We start from the raw sequence: 19,712 nt of genomic DNA on the forward strand, positions 1-19,712 counted from the left end.
TGGTCTGGTTCTGCAGCCTTCCACACGTTGGAATGAAAGCCTGTTCGGTCAGAATTGTCCACAGGTTCTCGTTTAAATTCCAGCTGCATGCAGGAGCATTGTTTCTCCCGGAAATGTCAGCTCTCTTAATTCTTTTCCCTTTTAAACAGATCCAAATGATCTCCCCCTGATTGAAGTAAAAAGAGTGTAAATATTTTAGCATTTCATAAAACAAGAGACATACGAGGCTGCCTCCACAGTCATTTGAATAACAGCAAGTATTTCTTGCCCATTCTAATCAATTAGCCTTCCAGAATGGTTCTGCGCCAACCCACTCCAACCCCGTCGCAACATCACCGCCTCCCATTTCTGTCACTTTGGACGCAAGAAATTCACTTATAGAGGGACAGGAGATTTCTCTCGACTTGCACACGATACATTGAGTGTGTCTACAAGAGACCGTGTGGCGGCGGTGGGAGCTGGCCTGGGTCAGTCCTCAACACATGAAAGGATGGTGTGTGGGCGTGCATCCTCAGTTGTGTCCGACTCTATGCGACCCCAGGAGCCACCAGGCTCCTCTGTCCATGGAATTTTTCAGGCAAGAATACTGGAGTGGGTTGCCGTTTCCTACTCCAGGGGATCTTCCTGAGATCAAACCTGTGTCTCTTGTGTCTCCTGAATTAGCAGATGGATTCTTTTATCATGGTGCCACCACTGAAATCAGGATTAAGAAGCAAAAACAGGTTGCTGTCTTACTATGGTGCAGAATGGACATTCACAAATGAGAATTTCCATGGCCCAAGCAGGTTGTCTAACTAGATGTCTACTTTGCAGAGTGCAATTTCACATAGCATTTAAAAAAAAAGAAAAAAAATGATTTCTTGCCAGGGCTCCCTCTACTAAAGGCCATTTGGAAGAACTTGGAAAGCTTAACGATGCCCTGAAAGGTTGCAGAGGAGGAAAAGTATTGGCATCAGCATGTGTTAGGACAGGAGACTTCAGAAGCTGCTTGTCTCCCTCCAGCAGAAAATTCCACCCAACACAAGCCCAGCCTCCAAGGTTGAATCTTGGGTAATCTGTCTGGTACCAGGAGATTTTAAAGCATGGCCTGTGTCTTTGGGCTGGGAGCTGGTAGAAATTTTTAGTTTTTGCTTTGGCCTCCTGCAGATGAAGAGGAGAAGGGGATGACAGAGGACGAGATGATTGGATGGCATCACTGACTCCATGGACATGAGTCTGATCAAGCTCTGGGTGATGGTGAAGGACAGGGAAGCCTGGCATGCTGCAGTCCATGGGGTCGCAAAGAGCTGGACACTGAACAACAACAACCCGCAAATGAAGGGGGCTCTGGGGCCTCTGGCCCGTTGTTTGGCGTCTGGATGAGCCTGAGGCAGGGGATGGAAAGGGAATCTCCGGTCATCGGACCTGGAGGATGTGTATGTGGAGAGTGGGAGGGGAGGAAGTGTTTCCTGCCTGGTCATCCAAAGGAGGCCAGGACCCAGAATGCACTCTGAAGTCCCCCTCACGCTGAGAGATGTTTCCTCACAGGCCGGAGATGACAAATGCGGCGACAGAGCCGTAAATATCCCGAGAAGGGAGAAGACAGACAGGGGGAAGTCATTAGCAGTGACAAAGAGTCTCGGTAGTTGAGCACCACTGGCCTAAAAATGATTGCGAAGGTTAAGGCTGCGGGAGCGTGAGGGCAGAGGCAGGTGGGATAGGGGCGGGGCGATGCCTGTTTCCGGGCGGCAGAGCTTCTAGACGGCTCCCCGGTGCCCCGCCCACCTCCTGCGGCCCCGCCCAGAATTCTATGGCCCCGCCCCCTTGAGCCGGTTCAGGTTGGAACCTGCACAGGAACGTCTGTACCCTTCAGATCAAGCTTGTCACTGAGATTTCGCAACGAGTTACACCTCTGCCTTTCAGAATAGAGAGTGACAGTTGGGAAAATCCTAACATTTTCCTGAGAAAGAGTCTCAATTAACCATCTTTATTGCTGTGCAGCACTCCATTTTAAAATACACTTTCCCTGGCGAACCATAGCAAATAATCTGACTGTGGCCAACAACACTGCATGCTCTCACTTCTCTTCCTTGTTGTACTTAATGTGTCATAAAAATAAGAAAAAGAAGGAAAATTTCTATTCATCACTTAGAAATTTCTAAGATTAGAGATTAGAAATTTCCCTGCTGTCTCCTTGGGAAAAAAAAAATTAAGATAACTTAGGGTGATGCTTATGGTACTGAAACACGAAAGTATCAACTGGTATGTTTTTGAAAATTGAAAATAAAATTATGGAGAAAATGCTTTATTTGATTCTCTGTTTATGGGAAATTCATTTTATTTGACTTTTTTATTTGTAATATCAACTACAGAGCAGAGCGCAGTTGCCAAGGTGTTCCCTCCTGGTTCCATTCTTCTAAATTATTAATGCCGGGCTGTTGATATATTGTCAGCCTTGTACATACATTCTATGAAAATGAGTTTTACAGTAGGTTGGGATTTATAACAAAGCTTGACATATGCAGCTAATTCACCTACACAGTCCTGTCAGTTTTAGGTTCATAAATAATTGATACCCGGGGCTTGAAGTTCAGCTACTGTTAGTACTTCAGCTGTTAAATTTCAGCAGCATAATGGATGAATATTTGTTTATAATTTCTGTCCATGGTCCCGACGTCAGCTCCCTGGCTTCATTTGCATAGGTAGATGGAGAGGGTGCGGGGTAATGAGAGCGTGAAGATGACGAATTGTTTGCTGGCATGCCGGTGCGGTTCTGTAAATGTTTGATTAGTTCTGAATGGATTACCGTTAGATTATCTGGTTCAGAGGTTAACGTGAGCAGTTCTTTGCTCCGAGAGCTTTGGTGATCCCTTGCTGACAGATTTTAAAATTCATACCACGAGATCAGAGCCTTGCAAAAGCAAGGGGGTGTTCTCGGCAACAGATGTTTTGTAATTAAGCATACGGTTTCCCTGTTTTGGAGAGCTGGAAGAATTTCAAATGGGCATGATTTGTTCAGTTGGAGAAAACTCGAGTTCTAAGAAAATATTCTTACTCCCCCCCATTCCCCTCCCCCCTGCCCCAAGTTAGTCCGCTTCCCAAGAACAGGAATTAAATGAATGAAGAGCACAGAGGTATCTGAGAAGGAGGAATGGGTCCCATGCCAGTGGAGGGCAGCTACTTATGATCTGGCTCCTTCAGAAACCATGTGCTTGATGTGCAAACCACACTGAGGAAGCCAGAGACCAGCAGGTCACGATGGCCAGTCATGCATCGTCCCCCCGGAAGTTAATGTGATCTGGAGCCCCGGGGTGGCAGGTGGCTTTAGGAATCCCAAATGAATGACATCCATGCAGCGTAGGCTGTCAGGAAAGTATAAGACTCACACACGTATCACCTCAGAAGTGTGTGTGTGTGTGTGTGTGTGTGTGTATGTGAAGAGCCACATGCCAGCCATGCATCTGGTCCTGTGATCCTGGTTGATCAGTTTCCAGAAGGATAGGCTGGAGCCTCCACCAGATCTGACGCAGCACAGCTTGGATGAAGCCTTTTGTCAACTTGCACCCGGGTCCTGTTTCGAGGCTATGCAAGCTACCTGCCCCCACCCTGGCTTGGCCCTGCCTTCTCCCACCAACCATGCCCCCCACCCAAACCCACGCCCCCCTGCCCACCCTCTGTTCTCTTCTTCTCTGCCCCCACCCCCAGTAGAGGCTCAGAAAATGGAGGCAACAGGGCCTTAATGAAAAGATTTAGGGCTTGCAGCTAAACAGAACTGAGTTCCAGCGCTCTATTCAACTATATTTTTCCAGCCCCGCATCCAGTTCCTCAGCTTGTCTGGCAATCATGTTAGTGATTATATGGGTAATGAAACACGTGCTCTTTTTGTCTGAGCCTCTGATTAATCTGCCTTCTCTTTAGCCTTGATTTATGGCGCTCAACTCTGGAGGTGAACGCTGGTCCATCAGTTCCATAGCTTATTACAGACGCAGGGGCTGCTAAATGCCTCGGAGGCTTGAATTGTTTCTTGACAGCCAGGCTTCTTGCTACATTCCCTCCAATCTGTTTTGGTTCCTGGTGTGACCTTTCATACAGTAAAATACATTAGTTGAATAGCACAGTCTCATTAAAAGAGTGAATTAACCGAAGAGTCTTTTTAACTAAATGACAGCAAAGGACTGAGCGCTAATAGCCAGGAGCAGTTGGAAACTTAACTCATGAATCAGCCCTGTTAATACTGCCTCATGCCTGAAGCACCGAGGGTACCACGCTCTCTGCCGGCTCTCGTAAGAAGAAAAGCTCATTACTTTCCTCCTGATGGGAGAGAAAGAGTGAGCGAGCAATAATAAAGCTTGAATTTTTCAATACTGTTAAAAATGGGGCTGACAGATTGCCGACAATAGGGACAACGGGCCCAGGCAAGGCGTCCGGAGTCGCTGAATTAGCAATACCATCCATATATCATACGATCTAATTAAATCAACCCGGAGAATGAAATTAGTTTTCTGTGAGTGAAATGGCCTCTGAAAGAGCTCTATTAAATGAACTGGAGAGCATTAATTAAATAATTCACAGTGAGGGATTTTGCATTTATACAAAAATTGTGGGCTTAATTGTCCATGCTGTATTACAGATCTGGCCTTATGTTAACAATGTGTCGAAAGCACACTTATTGGGGCATATCATGAGCAGTTTAACACAAACGCGGCTTGGAAAGTTTTATGGGTTGGGCCAGGGAACCCATGAAAAAGCGCCCAGGATCACCTAGGCTTCACAAGTCACCAGACAAGGTGTTTTGGTGCCTGACCAAGTTCGCTCCTTCAGACTTTGAAGCGGTTCTCTCATGAGTCGTGATGCTGATCAGAGCGGCTCTTAGCTGCCTGGGGTGGTATTCTCTTGGGGTGTCAGAGGGCTCTTCCTCAGTTAACCCCTGGGGTCATAGTTAACCTGGAAGCTTGGCAACTATCTGGCACATTTTGCTCTCTGCATATATTCGTCTGGGTGAACCCATTTCCTTTTTGTTCCCCCTCAATGTATTAGTCAGTTACATAGTCAAAGCTATGGTTTTTCTAGTAGTCATGTATGGATGTGAGAGTTGGACCATAAACAAAGCTGAGCATCATAGAATTGATGCTTTTGAACTGTGGTGTTGGAGAAGACTCTTGAGAGACCCTTGGATTGCAAGGAGATCCAACCAGTCCATCCTAAAGGAAATCAATCCTGAATATTCATTGGAAGGACAGAGACTGAGGCTGAAGCTCTAATACTTTGACCACCTGAGGCAAAGAACCGACTCATTAGAAAAGACCCTGATGCTGGGAAAGATTGAAGGCAGAAGGAGAAGAGGACAACAGAGGATGAGATGGTTGGATGGCATCACCAACTCAATGGACATGAGTTTGAGCAAGCTCCGGGAGATGGTGAAGGACAGGGAAGCCTGGCAGGCTGCAGTCCATGGGCTTGCAAAGTCCATGGGGACGCGACTGAGCAATTGAACTGAACTGATGGCCTCTCTCATGGAAACCCAAGCATACTGGGTGCACTGAAGGAAAAAGCGAATTTAGATACAATACTGTAGAGAAATTAGACATCGGTCCGCTTATGGCTCTCGAGGTTGAAAGAAGCCCTAAAAGTAATTTAGTTCAAAGCTACCCCCTCCCACGTAATGTCTGAAGTTCCTCTAGAATATTCCTGCTCAGATACTCATAGAGCTGTGGCCCCAAGGAGCTCAGTCTTGAGGGCAGGGTGGTGCAGTGGTGGGGTGTCCAGGCTTTGGAGCACATTCCTGGATTTTGAATCCCAGCAGCTTCCCCACTTTCTAGTTGGGCAGGTTGGCCCAGGGAGTGGGTCTCTCTGCAGCCTTGTTTCTCATCTAATGAAATGAAGACAAGGGGCCTCGTTAGGACTAACTGAGCTGATCTGTGGCAGCACTAAGTGTCTGGCACACAAAGGCTAGAGAACATGATATTGCTGTTGTTATTCAGCTTCTCCTTTCAGCCTCTTATGTCAATAGTTTTGCATCAATTATAGCTTGATCTTTAAAAATATAATTTAAAAAATTATCCTGATATTTACTGTCTCTTCTCATTGATTAGAGAATTTGGTGACTTGAAAGAGTCTTTTTTTTTTTTGCTTTACTTTTAAGGTTTCTGATAGTTTTAAACATTTCCCTAATTTGGAGCCAGTTTTCTCCATGTTCACATACATTTTTCAGGTTGTGTTGTAGGTGTGGGAAATTGTGCTGAATGAGACAAAATCTCTGAATCCAAGGAGCTCTCGTTCTGGTTTTCTTTTCTTTTAAATTAGTGTTTATTCATTTGTGGCTGTGCTGGCTCTTCACTGCGACGCATGGGCTGCTCATTGCGGTGGCTTCTCTTGCTGCAGCAGGCAGGCCCTAGTAGTTGAGGTGCATGCGCTTGGTTGCTCCATTGCATGTGGATCTTAGTTCCCAGATCAGGGATTGAACCTATGTCCCCTGCATCGGCTGGCAGATTCTCAACCACTGGATCACCAGGGAAGTCCCCTGCTTTTCTTTTGAACAGTATTCAATGTGTTACACACCTTGAACATCCTTAAAGTGGTACAAATTTAAATTAAAAACAAAAGGAAAGAAAATTCTTGTAGAATGTCTTAAGTGGAAAAACCTAAAAGTGGATATTGAAATATCAGAAATAAGACGACCATCATGCAGACAACTCAGCCATCTTTAGAACACATTCCCTCTGATGTTTGATATCTGGATCATTTCACTGTTAGACATCATGTTAACTCCTAAGTACAGGTAGTCTTGGGGCTGTTTCAAATTATCAAGCCACTCTGGTATACAACCAGGAACATCCGGAAGTACATGCATCAGTAAAGCAAACCAGTGCCCTGTTATTGTTCTTAATTATAATAATAATCATCACCTTGTATTTCATTAAAATAAAAAGTTGAGATTTTTCTGTAGGACAGAATCTTGACCCTAATCGTGAAGATTCTTGACAGAATCTTCCTAATCTTAAATCAGTTATTAGGAGCTTGCCGTGTTCAGGGGTCTTATGATCCTAAAGGAAGCAAAACAGAATCTTAACCTCAGACCAGCAGTCTTTCCCTTGTAAAGGAAAAGTTTATCAGCCCGCAGGACAAAGAAAAACAAAAAAGCAATCAATCAAAAGGAAATACGGAGAGAAGGAAAGAAGAGGGCTTGGCCATCGTGGAAACTGGGAGGAAACGGAGTGTGAAAAGCCTCAGAGCATCTGCAGAGCCAGTGTGCCTTGGAGAGCCAGAGGAGAGAGCCTGTAAAGAAGCACATGGTGAGTAGCAATGTCGATTCCCTTTATGTTATGCAAGACATTCAAATACAGATTAGAGCTGCCTTTGGTTGTTGGATATGACAATGCTGAGAATGGGGGAGCATGGATACATGTGTATGTATGGCTGAGCCCTTTTGCTGTCCACCTGAAACTATCACACCATTCTTAATCAGCTACACTCCAATATAAAATAAAAAGTTTTACAAAATAGATATGTCTGACATCCCACCTAACGTATATATAAAGTGCAAGTATATAATGCTCTATAACCCAAATAAATGTCAGAGGTCCAAGTGGTCCAATAAAGTCATATACACTTAATTATATAAGTTAAGTGGGAGGTCAGACATACTTATTTTTTTAAACTTTTATCATCTTTGCACCCTCTGTAGCTCCAAGTACACTGTGGCAAATGGTAGGTGTTCAAAAATCACCTGGTGGATGAGTGAATCAGTAGATATGTCTGTGTGTGTGCAGTGGTCTCTCAGTTGTGTCTGACTCTTTGTGACCCTATGGACTGTAGCTCACCAGGCTCCTCTGTTGGCAGAATTCCCCAGGCCAGAATACTGGAGTGGGGAGCCGGACATGACTGAGCGACTGACCAGAATACCAGTAATTAATGCTTCAGTTCAGTTCAGTTCAGTTGCTCATTCGTGTCCGACTCTTTGCGACCCCATGAATTGCAGCACGCCAGGCCTCCCTGTTCATCACTCACTCCCGGAGTTCACTCAAACTCACGTCCATCGAGTCCGTGATGCCATCCAGCCATTTCATCCTCTGTCGTCCCCTTCTCCTCCTGCCCCCAATCCCTCCCAGCATCAGAGTCTTTTCCAATGAGTCAACTCTTCTTATGAGGTGGCCAAAGTACTGGAGTTTCAGCTTTAGCATCATTCCTTCCAAAGAAATTCCAGGGCTGATCTCCTTCAGAATGGACTGGTTGGATCTCCTTGCAGTCCAAGGGATTCTCAAGAGTCTTCTCCAACACCACAGTTCAAAAGCATCAGTTCTTCAGTGCTCAGCTTTCTTCACAGTCTAACTCTCACATCCATACATGACCACTGGAAAAACCATAGCCTTGACCAGACAGACCTTTGTTGGCAAAGTAATGTCTCTGCTTTTCAATATGCTATTTGCTGCTGCTGCTGCTGCTAAGTCGCTTCAGTCGTGTCCGACTCTGTGCGACCTCATAGATAGCAGCCCACCAGGCTCCCCCGTCCCTGGGATTCTCCAGGCAAGAACACTGGAGTGGGTTGCCATTTCCTTCTCCAGTGCATGAAAGTGAAAAGGGAAGGTGAAGTCGCTTTAGGTTGGTCACAACTTTCCTTCCAAGGAGTAAGCGTCTTTTAATTTCATGGCTGCATGCTTAGTGAGCACTTGCTGTCATCCAGGCATGCTCTTTTTACATGTGTTTATTCTTTAACATGTGTGCCCTAAGTAGAGTGTAAGATGCTATGGGAGTTCAGAGGAGAAGATGACTTTTCCCTTGGGGAAGACAGAAAACTGCCTTAGGAGGCTGGGGAAACAGTCTGACAGGCAGGGAAAGGGGGAGGCTCAAACAAGACCACCTGTGCTGGTGCCTCCAGTGAGCCTCGGATTGGCCACAGGGCCCGAGGGAAGAAGGGCGGCTTCAGACGTCATACATGCGCTGAGAAAGTGGGGTGTAGGACTGGAGCAATCAGAGAAGGAATGCAGGAGGCAGACAGGCGGCGAGGGAGGCTGATGGCCTCCTTGGGCAGAGGCCAGCCGGATGCATAGCAAGGAGGCCAGACTGACCTGAGCAGAGATTCTCAGGAGTTCATGGTGGGTCGGGGCTGAGGAGAAGGAAGGGTGGAGGAAAAACCCTTCCACCAAGGGTGAGAGAGCGTGAGGGCCTGGGCCCCCAGGCGAAGGTGGGTATCACTGCAGCAGGACAGGAAGCTGCACCTTCCGTTTCCCAGGTGAGGGCCTGGGGGGATGTCTTTCAGGGAAAGCACAGTTGGGGCTGTGCCCAAGGTGAACCCGAGATGCAAGGCCGCTCAGAGGTGGTCCCAGGCAACCAGCTAAGAGGCCAAAGCGCAGTAGGTGCCGGTGACCTGGAGACAGCATTGACCGGCAGATGCCCTCCTGACCTTCCCAACCGTCCTCGCCCTGATCAATAGCAGCATTTTAGTCGGGAGATGAGGCAGGGCCTCGGAAAACTATGGCGCTCAGATCCAATCTTGAGCTTCAGGGCTTCAGTTGGTGGCCTTGCGATGGAAGAGTGGGAAGAAATATGTATTTCCCTCTCTTTCAGCATCGACCGTTTCTGTGAGTCACGGGCTTTGAGTCTCCTCCTTTCCCTGGAGGAGGAAGGAAGGGGTGTGCAGAGCTGGGCATTTAGGCCTTGACAGCTCTGGGTGATGGTTCTGTCCTCAGAGTCAGTTCAGACCAGAGATCTGGGGGTCCGCAAGGGCCAGGCTCTGATGCAGGAGAGGGCGGGGGCAGGATACTGAAGAGGATGCTCTTATGATCTGGACTGGGAGGGCCCCGACTCCAGGGACAGGCATTTAATGAAGGACCAGTTTCCTTCAGTAAGCAAGCAAAAAGAACAGGGCCAGAATGCTATGGCCCATTTGGCTTCCTGGCTCTAAGACCTCTTGGTACAGACAGGTAGGAATTCTGGTTTCCTCTGTGGGGTGGGTGACCCGGAGGTAAGGGGCCACCATGGGGGATAAGCAGAGCAGACAGGTGCTGGGCACCCCAAGCATGTGTGGATCACACCCTGGCACCCAGCTTGGAATCTCTCCTTGAGTCGTCACACTCAACATGGAATGGACACCACGCTCACTGATCAGACAGTAAAGCCTGAATGGGCCCTGTGTCCAGACCATTTTAAGAGAACGCCTCATTGGAGGAAGAAAGGGGGTCCCTAGTTTGTGGGTGAACCCTTTCAATCTTGCAAACCCTGGTCTGGGCCCATCCCGGGAAGCGGCTAGCCACCCCTGAACCTCGGCCCGAGCTGTGCTCTGTTAAGAGCAGCAGCCTCGAGACCTCTCCACCAGTCCAGTGGCTAAGTCTCCGTGCTCTCAACACAAGGGCCCTGGGTTTGATCCTGGGTGTGGGAACAAAGTTTCCAGATGCCTCAACTAAGACCTGGAGCAGCCAAATAAGTAAATAAATGTTTAACAGCACCAAAAAAAAAAAAAAAGCAGCAACCTCTCCCTTGTCCAAATCCTCCCCCAACCTAATGATAACGTTTGTATTTGCTTTTTTGCAAGTGGAGCTCTTGTCATTCAACTTGCATCCCCACGTGAAGCCCTTTGGAGGGTAGGACTGTCAAACTATTCAATCTTTTGCACCATTACCTTTAATATTAGCCATATTTAGTTTATTCCTAGAGGCCTGTCTCACATGAGGGAACTCTTTCTGTAATCGTGACAGCTGTGTTCAGGATCCCCTCTGAAATGTGTCATCTACTCCTTCTTAGGTGATCAGTAAAAATCCAGATGTTCTCATTGTTGCTGGGGTCAGGAAAAGGGAGATGTCTTTGGTTCTCCTTCTGGCTCTTTCCAAGAAGTCCAGGCTTGTCTTTTGGCATGAACGTTGCCTGGGCAGACCCTTGGCTGAAGGACAACTCTTGGCGCACAAGAGCTCTCAGTAGAAGGCTTCGGGGTTGTGGTGGAAGAAATCGAGGGAGCCTTGGGATGGGGTTTGACTGACCCCCCATTTTACAGACATGACTGTGCAGGACACAGAGGCCTGGAGGGGACAATTTGGACCAGCTCAGCAGGTGGGCGGTGGGCCTGGGTTTGAACGTGGGTCTCTCATTCAAGGGCATCCACCACTGCCTTCCTGGGCCAGTGCTGTGCACGCCTCACCTTGGCGGTCTCAGCAACACTGCAAATGGAGCTGCGTGCTCCTGGATTTCAGACCAACACAGGAGGGTTGAGGGAAAATGAAATGGTTTGTGCATTCTTATAGTGAAGATGTGGCCCCAGGATTTGGCCCCAGGCTAGCCAGGCCTCAGGGTCCACTGTTGGGGGCCACCCCAGGCGAGAGGGGGTGGTTCCATTGTAAACCCCACTGCTGGGAAGACTTGGACCGTGGGGGAGACCTTCGGTCTCAGTGTCTCCCCTGTGGGCCACCCCAGGTTGGTGCAGCCTCCCCTGAAAAGTAGTCTCCCAGAGTCAAGTGAAGGCCTCTGGCCCTCGGAGGGTCTCCCCACCTGTGCTGGTGCCTCTTTCCCACCTTGGAAGCAGGGGACTGGCTTCCCTCCTCCCTCCCTCTGCTTGGGTTTTTTTTTTTTTTTTTTTTTTAATGTAAAACTCCAGGGTGCAGTCCACTCAGGTTGGCTAAACAGGGGCCAGAGGAACCAAAACAATTTTTCTCTTTAACAAAGCCATTGTTCTGTTGCAAAGTTTTATTTTGAATGTCAGAATTGAAATATAACCTCCTTTTGTAACAAATTCTCATCTTCCCACAAGCAAACAGTTAGTGCAGGCCACCTAGAGAGAAGGACAGGTACTCAAGGGAAGTTAAAAGAGGAACTGCATTAATACGAATATTTTGCAAAGCATTTACCTTATTTATTGATTTACTTGCTTAAATAACTTATGTTTGCTATTAAAAATAATTTTAATGAAAATACAGATAAGTAAAAGAAGACAATCAAAATTACTGCTACTCTACTATGGACATTCTGGGGTATTGCATTTCAAACTTCTCCTAAGCATGTTGTATACAGGTGTATTTTTCATACAAAATGAAATGATTGACTGCTTCTGCTGTACATGGTTTGAACAATGGGGTGACCATCTGGATATGTGAAGTCATCATGTGATTCCCGGGTGTAGCTCTTTCAGAGCAGAGATCTGTGAGTGAAGAGGGGCCCCACATGTTGTGGGGAGACTGGGAGTAGAGAGCTACAGCAGACAGTCCTGTGAGTGCTCTTGTCCTGTTGATCCCACAGATAAACAGAAGTGAATGGGAAGAGCCATCTCTGGGTCCAGGGCACCAATCAAGTAGATTTGTTTGTGCCTAACTTGAATTTAATGTGTGAATGTGAAAGTCAACCTCATATTTACTACAGTGACGTATTCTGAAAAGGTATTCATTTATATCACCAACAACTTCAGGTTGCTAAATCTAAGGGTCAATTTTCAATCTTCACCTTGTCTGAACTGAGTGATACTCAAGGCTGATGGGGCTTCCCAGGTGGCTCAGTGGTAAAGAATCTGCCGGCCAACACAGGAAACGTAAGAGATGCAGGTTGCGTTCCTGGGTTAGGAAGATCCCCTGGAGGAGGAAATGGCAACCCATGCCAGTATTCTTGCCTGGAAATCCCATGGACAAAGAAGCCTGGTGGGCTACAGTCTGTGGGGTCACAAAGAGTCGGACCCACAGTCAGTGGGTCAACAGCCACCTTTCTCTACAAAAACGATGCACAGGAAAAAGTATCAATCACTTATCTATGCAGCAAGAATGGACAGTTACCAATATCCCAAAGTTTCCAGGCTCTGCAGAGTGTCTCAGCACATCCAGGGAAGGACATCACCACGATGAGTCACTCGTTTAGTGCGATGGATTCTGGGGTCTCTCTGCACAGTGCAGGTTTTCTTCATGAAATAGAACTTGAATCCTGGGGGGTGACCTGGATCATCTTGCACAACCTCCTCATTCTGACGGGGAGGGAGCCTGAAGGCCCATGAAGGGCAGTAACTTGGTGGAGGTGCCACTGTGCCTTGGTGGCAGAGCAAGAATCAGTCAGTTCAGTCGCTCAGTCGTGTCCGACTCTTTGTGACCCCTTGGACTGCAGCATGCCAGGCTTCCCTGTCCATCACCAACTCCCAGAGCTTGCTCAAACTCATGTCCATCCAGTCGGTGATGCCATCCAACCATCTCATCCTTTGTTGTCCCCTTCTCCTCCTGCCCTCAATCTTTCCCAGCATCAGGATCTTTTCCAGTGAGTCAATTCTTCACATCAGGTGGCCAAAGTATTGGAGTTTCAGCTTCAGGATCAGTCCTGAATGCTCTCATACAATAACGAGGGCCTAGATAAATGTTCATTTTCCATCTGCATCCACTTGCGGGGTGTCTGCCGAGTGCTGGTTGCTATGCTAGGAGTGAGGACCATGGAGGACAATACATGCCCTCTGCTGTGAAGATGCTGAGTCCCACCCAGTCATACTCCTAAAGAGAAATGGCGTTGGTCCAAACCATGTGGATACCAAGCCTCTTGGCACTTTTCCCTTAGGGGAACAAGCATTAATAGCATCACTTTCAAGGTCTCAAGGGCTCCTAATTCTTGATAGGGGGTCAGGGTGCAGCTGGCTGGCACAATCCCACCACTGTCGGCAGGAATAGATGGGCGGGGGCCACGTTGACCACAGCCTCTGTAAAGTGAATTATGGGCAATTGCCAAATGGACCAACATCTGCTTCAGCATCTTGAGAAAGCTGAAAATAAAAATCGATACGTGTAAAATTAGGCTGTCGTGTGAACCCAGCACCACAGGTAATTGCAATCTGGGCTCAGGCTTCTCTGAGTGTCCTGAACAGTCCAGAAAACAGGGACCTTCCCCCACATCAGTGTCCGTGTCCTCAGCTCCCTCGCCCAGCGATAGTTTCTGCCTTAGAAAATGATGCTGCTGGCAATCCCTTTAGAATCTTTTTTTTTTTTTTTAATCATTCCCTCTTCTTGGCTTAGCGTACACCCATTTGTGTTCTGCTATTTCAGAGAAAAGCAGCATATAATAGTTGTGTTGTAGAAATTGGAACAAGAAACTAGCAGATGCAAGTTTAGTGAATATTGAGTTTTAAACTTGTCTTGCTGTGATTTGTGGCCGTGTCATGGCAAATATTTTTCAATGTCACCGCCTCAGCCAGGGCTGTCACTAAGGCAGTCAGCTGGGGAATAGAGGGCCGAACACTATGATCTCAATATTAATGGGAGCTGTTGAAAGTGGCAAAGGTGATAAAGTATTGTTTAGTTATTAGTGCCATACTTTGGCTGCGGGACATTATTATAAAACGCAGTCTGTTTTTGTCAGATTTCAATCATGGCTTCAATAACACGTTTAGAAACTTGGAGTCTAGGAGCCCACAGAAGAATGAATTTTTTTTTTCATCTTAAACTAAAGGAGTTTAGATTGCAATTGGAAGAAACAGGCCTTAAAATTTGGATTTTGTTTACTTTATTAATTATTTTTTCCTCCAAATGCTTTGGTGATGTGACACCCTTGTCTGACTTGCAGACAGTCAGGTGGGTTGGACGTGGCTTAAAGGAGTTGGGAAGTTGATACCATCTCTTCCTTCACACTTGCGATGCAGAGAGATTCCTGCAGGTTGTGCAAAAGCAGACCTGGTTCAACGGGCAGAACCACAGATCACCCTTGTCCATCCCTCCGTCCCCCTACCCTGGACGAGTTCAGGAAGAGAGTTATGCAAAGTGCATAATACTTTAAAAAATAATATCCTGTTTTGCAAAATTCCATTTCGTTCAGGAAATAATAGTTTTCCTCAGCTTGTCCACGACCCTGGGGAGAAGACGAATGAATGCTTTAGTGGAAGAGGCTGCCCCTGTCATTAGTAGAGCTGGGGTTTAAACTTATAATTAAAATAATCTTTAAAATTCAATTTTTATAGATGGAGGAGATAACTTGATTTGAAACCCTTCAATGCACACATTTTATGTAGCATTCACCCAAATCCAGTGGTACCATGGAAAAACAGGAACATAAAACTGCATGATGAGAGTTTATATAGCTTTTAAATATCAAGCTGTCAGGCTTTGTGTGGGCAGAAATATTGCAATTGGACAAGAGTAAAGAAAAAGAGTTTATATTAGCGTGGAGGGTTTTGGAGTGAATTCAGGCCAAGCAGAATATAATGGAAACCCCTTTAAAAGAAAGACGACAGAAAAATCTCGAGATCTGAGCACAGTCTGACCTCCCTTTCAGAGGCGATCTGCTTGATAAAGCAGACACAACCCCAATAAAATACTGACAATAGAAAAAAGTAAATAGAAATCGTATTAAGCAGTGGCGATATTGCCTGAATTGAAACAAAAATTAGGTATAATAGCCTTGCCGGGTTTTAATATGGTCCCCAATCACATCACAATATAAGGCACATCACGATGTTTCTAAATAACGTTTATCGTCCTGAAATCTCCCTGCCTACTAGACAACTTGCATTATTGGAGGCTTCTGGCTTATTATTTTTTTTTAAGAACTCATAAATATTTAATGTCCAGGATCAAGAACGGGGCCAGAGGGAGGGGACCCTGTCTCCAGAAACCGTGATGTTTCCCTGCGTGAGAGGCTCTGACATTGTCTGGGGTTGGGTCTTGGCCCCAGTGGTGAAGCTTCGGGACAAGGTGGTACATGTCCCATGGAGGATCTGGAGCCACCTGGTACCAGAGCCTCGGAGATGAGCCCAGATGGCAGGGCAGCCTGGGCATGGGCACCAACACCTGTCTGCCAGGCCCTGGCAGGACTGGCCTCAGGTGATTCTTTTTTTCCCATGTGTGTCTTGGAACAAATGGGCCACAGAGAAAATAATAAAGTTGAAATGGGGTCATGTTGACCTTGTGTGCTTAGCTGCTCAGTTGTCTCCAACTCTTCGTGACCCCATGGACTGTAGCCCACCAGACTCCTCTGTTCATGGATTTTTTTCCGGGCAAGAATGCTGGAGCGTGTTGCCATTTCCTCCTCCACGGGGTCTTCCGAAACTCCATCTCCTGCGTCTCTTGCACTGTAGGCAGATTCTTTATTGCTGAGTCATCGGGGAAGCTATACGTGAATGCTATTCTGAATTCCAGAATCTGATGGAAAAATATGGCCAAAGACAAATCACAGTGTCACTCAAACCAGCCATTGGTCAACCAACCAGCGTGTTTACTGAGGGTTTAATGAGCCGGGTACCATAATCCTCAAATGGTGTTGCCTGTAAGATTCTTTAGGGAGTGTTTCCAAACTTTTGTTAGAGTTTCAGAAACCCACATTTTCTTTAGGGTTGATGCTGCAGGCATTTAATAAGGGTTTTGGAATCTAGTCTTTTCTAGACTTTGAAGTTCTACCCAAAGTGAGGAAGAGATTGGAAGAAGAGAAGACAGGTTTCCTGCTGTGCCAGTTCCTCAAAATTCCTGCAATCAGTTAAAAAATATGAGTCTTTCCAGTCAGGCTCCGCAGCATTCATTCACTCACTCGTTCACTGACTCATTCTCTCTGCAAACACTTACTGAAAGCTTACTACACTCCAGGCACTGTCCTAGGCTCTGGAGACAGAGCAGTGACTACCCCGGTGGGTTTTCTGTCCTCCTAGAGGTTGTGGGTCAGTGCACGTTGAAATCCAGGTGCCCTTCAAACAGAGAGGTGAGAAGCCAAATGCCTTCTTGGATGGAGTGATTGATGCTTTGGGAGTAGAAGCAACTTGACTCACTCAGGATTCACAAGGTTGTTCTGATCGAGGGCGGGCAGTCCCCACACTCACATGTGTGTCTCTCTTCAGGTATCAGTGGTCATTTACAGAAGGAGAGCAGAAAAGGGGGGCAGCTTCTTCCTGGGGGGCCAGTATGGCGCTCACTCTGCCCTCTGCCCAGTGAGGGGGCTCTGTGGGCATAGCACTGCCCTCCTGGCCTGCAGAGTAACAGGACAGCCCTTCTTGGGATGGATAATCTTTCAGAGGTACCCCACCCACTGTAGCCCTCAGTCAGGCTGAACCCTGGCATTGAGAAGGGAGACAGACCCCTGCTAGGATTCCCTCAGGGAAGATGAGCAAACATAGTTCTGTCCTGCAAAAGTGTTGTTGTGTCTGGGAAACCGGAGTGGTTTGCAGAAACATCAGGGCGAGTGAAAGTGAGGCCAGGGTGGGAGCTCTGAGTGAGCCCAGCTGCTGGGTCAGAACAGACGCAGCACGGAAACCCTGAATGCCAAGGGCACAGGGAGACTCCTGCCCTGGGGCCGCCCCAGGCTGGGAGAGGCCTGGGCCGAGGAGAGGTGGTCCTTGAGAGTTCTCCTTGACTGGACGTCAGTAATTTTGCTGCTATGTCACTCAGCGTTTTGAGAAGGGACTGGGTTCAGGAAGGAGAGAGAAAGACAAAGGGGTGGGTGGGGGAGGATCAGAGAGACAGAGAGAAAGAGATGCTCCATTGGAAGTGTCTGTGTGTGTGTGTTTGAGTGTGAGTGTGAGTGAGTGTGTGTTTGAGTGTGAGTGTGAGTGAGTGTATGTGTATGTGTGTGTGAGTGTATATGTGTGTGTTTGTGAGTCTGTGTGAGTGTGAGTGAGTGTGTGTGTGTGAGTGTGTATGTGAGCAACTGTAATTTTTTTTCTGGGGAGAGAGTCTCCAGCTTTTACCAGATTCTCACATAAAATGGCAAAGAGCCCACTCTGGATGCTGCTTTCTCTGTTACCAATGTCTTAATGGGACTGATGCGAAGAGCTGACTCACTGGAAAAGACTCTGATGCTGGGCAAGAGTGAGGGCAGGAGGAGAAGGGGACGACAGAGGATGAGACGGTTGGATGGCATCACGGACTCAGTGGACATGAGTCTGAGTGAACTCCGGCAGATGGTAAAGAACCGGGAAGCCTGATGTGCTGCAGTCCACGGGCTCGCAGAGAGTCTGACAAATGACGGAGCAACTGAACAACAAATGGAACTGGAAATTTCCCTTTTAATGCTTCAGAGTCTCCACATGCAACAGACACACTCTCAGCAAGGCTCCCCGGCTTCTCAACACTTCCTCTGACCCTTGAGGCCAAGGACAGGGGAAACAGAGAAAAGGAATTTTCATCAGGTTCCAGTAAGGGACGCTGGAAAAGGTGGCTGTCAGGATCGGGGAGGTGATGGCCCTGATGAGAGCAAAGGCCATAGCTGTTTGTGCATGTGTGTGCCTGGGGGCACACACGTGTGGATTCAGGGTGGAAGGGGCCTGGGTGGGAGAAAGGGGAGATGCTGCCCCAGCCCAGCCCAGAGTGGGCACTCTCGGTGCATCCCACCCTTCTCTTTCTTCCCAGCAGGGAGCCCGAGCTCTGCGGAGAACATCATCCTCAGGGGAAAGGAGAGGTGCTTCCCATCTCCCAGGTTCAAGGACTCCTGAGATCATGGTCCCCGGGAGGCCCCTCAGGGTGAGGCTGGGCCCTCATGGCCAGTTCACGTAAGATGCTAGGGCACCCAAGGAAGCTGGGCTCGGGAGCCTCCTGCCAGTCTCAGCTTGCTGTGGCATGGCCTTGAGAAGTGTGTGAGACTCCGTTTTCTCGTCTTTAAAGTGGGCCTAAGAAGAATTCCTCCACAACCTTCACTTGTGGTTGCAGTGAGGATTAAAAAAAAAATCTATTGTTTATATGTGTATAAGCAAGGCTCACATTGTAAAGTCCTACAAATGCTGGTGTTTCCTTTGATGAGATGACTAACGATATTGAGAACTCAGTTACTGAGAGATGAGATTGCTGGGGTTGTGTCCTGGGTCCCGCGGCAGACTGGTGAAGATCCGTCGATGGTGACCCCAAGGGCGGTGGACACCCTTGCTGTGAGAACCTGCTGCCTCGATCGAGTCCATCCTTCCTGCTACACTGCCTGGTTCAGAATCCCGTCCCCTGAGCCCTGAGGAAAGTCACTCCACACAGAGTCTGTGAATGCAGCTCTTGGATGCGGAACTCTTTCTAGGAAAAGTCCTCCAAAACGCCAACTGGGACCAAAATCTTGTGGCCTCCTTGTGCCCGTGTTTCCAGCTCTCAGGCCTGAACGCTTGATCAAAGCGAGTCCCACGGAGAAGGGGCAGGCTGCCCGCTGAGCACTTTTGGAACAGCAGGGCTCTGAGTAGGCTGCCTCTTAAGATTCATCCCTGCCTGGATCTGCAGGAGACAGGACACCGCGCTGGTTTCATGGAGAGGAGAACTGGTGCTTGGACGGGAATTCAACTTGCTCAGCGTCTCAGAGCAGCTAAGTGATGGCTCCAGGCTGTGAACCCCATTTCCGCCTCTGGAGCCCCAGCCTCTCCCTCTTTACCACCCAATCCCCTCCATCTTCTCTCTCCCCGCCTCCCCAACCTGACGCAGTCCCTGGGGGATGAATGTCCTCAGGGATGGGCTCTGATCTCTGTGCTAACACTGATCCCTCGAAGGGAGTGGTAGGAGGATGCTGAGGCTGCATTTGGGTTTGGTTGGAGAGTGCAGTGATCGATTAGCAATGCCTGCCTTGCACCTGGGGAGGAAGACGTGTATCGAATCGTCACCCTTGCCTTAGTCCTGGGTCACCAACCTCCCAGGTGCTGTTCAAAGTGCTGCAGTGGTGGCAAAGGAGCAAGTTAGTGTGGAACCACCCCTGGTGGTTCAGGGGTTAAGACTTTGCCTTCCAGTGCAAGGAGTGTCGGTTCAGTCCCTGATCAGGGAGTTAAGATCCCACATGCCTTGCAGGCAAAAAGCCAAAATATAAAACAGAAGCAACACTGTAACAAATTCAATAAAGACCAAAAAAAAAAAAAA

The sequence above is a fragment of the Oryx dammah genome, unplaced genomic scaffold, assembly GCF_014754425.2.
Source record: "Oryx dammah isolate SB20612 unplaced genomic scaffold, SCBI_Odam_1.1 HiC_scaffold_14, whole genome shotgun sequence".
In the NCBI taxonomy this organism is placed as follows: Eukaryota; Metazoa; Chordata; class Mammalia; order Artiodactyla; family Bovidae; genus Oryx; species Oryx dammah.